Source organism: Penaeus monodon, chromosome 24 (genome assembly GCF_015228065.2).
Source record: "Penaeus monodon isolate SGIC_2016 chromosome 24, NSTDA_Pmon_1, whole genome shotgun sequence".
Classification (NCBI taxonomy): Eukaryota; Metazoa; Arthropoda; class Malacostraca; order Decapoda; family Penaeidae; genus Penaeus; species Penaeus monodon.
In genome coordinates, this window is record NC_051409.1 from 9324416 (window position 1) to 9324687 (window position 272).

At 32.4% G+C, this 272-nt stretch overlaps 1 protein-coding gene across 1 annotated transcript in view; it reads right to left on the reverse strand.

The window, feature by feature from the left end:
• Positions 1–272, reverse strand: part of LOC119588541 (glutamine synthetase-like) — a 4355-nt gene that overhangs the window by 2439 nt on the left and 1644 nt on the right. The window lies entirely within an intron of this gene.

The window sequence follows — 272 nt, forward strand, 5'->3', positions numbered from 1 at the left end:
ACGAAATATGATACAATAGTGGCAGAATTAAAATAAGTCTGACTACATTACATGCAAGGAGGAATAACTACAAAGGTTTAATGTACAGTAAATGTTCTTTACGTGTAGTTTGTCATACGAATAATATATGCAGTTACTATGCGCCGGTCCCATACTTTCACTTATGGTATACCCGAAAATAGCACGAACAAATAAAAAAAATTGTTGAAGGATTATGATCATTATAAGTTTCTATCGGTTACATACCGGTTACTAAATAAGCCTAATGTGTT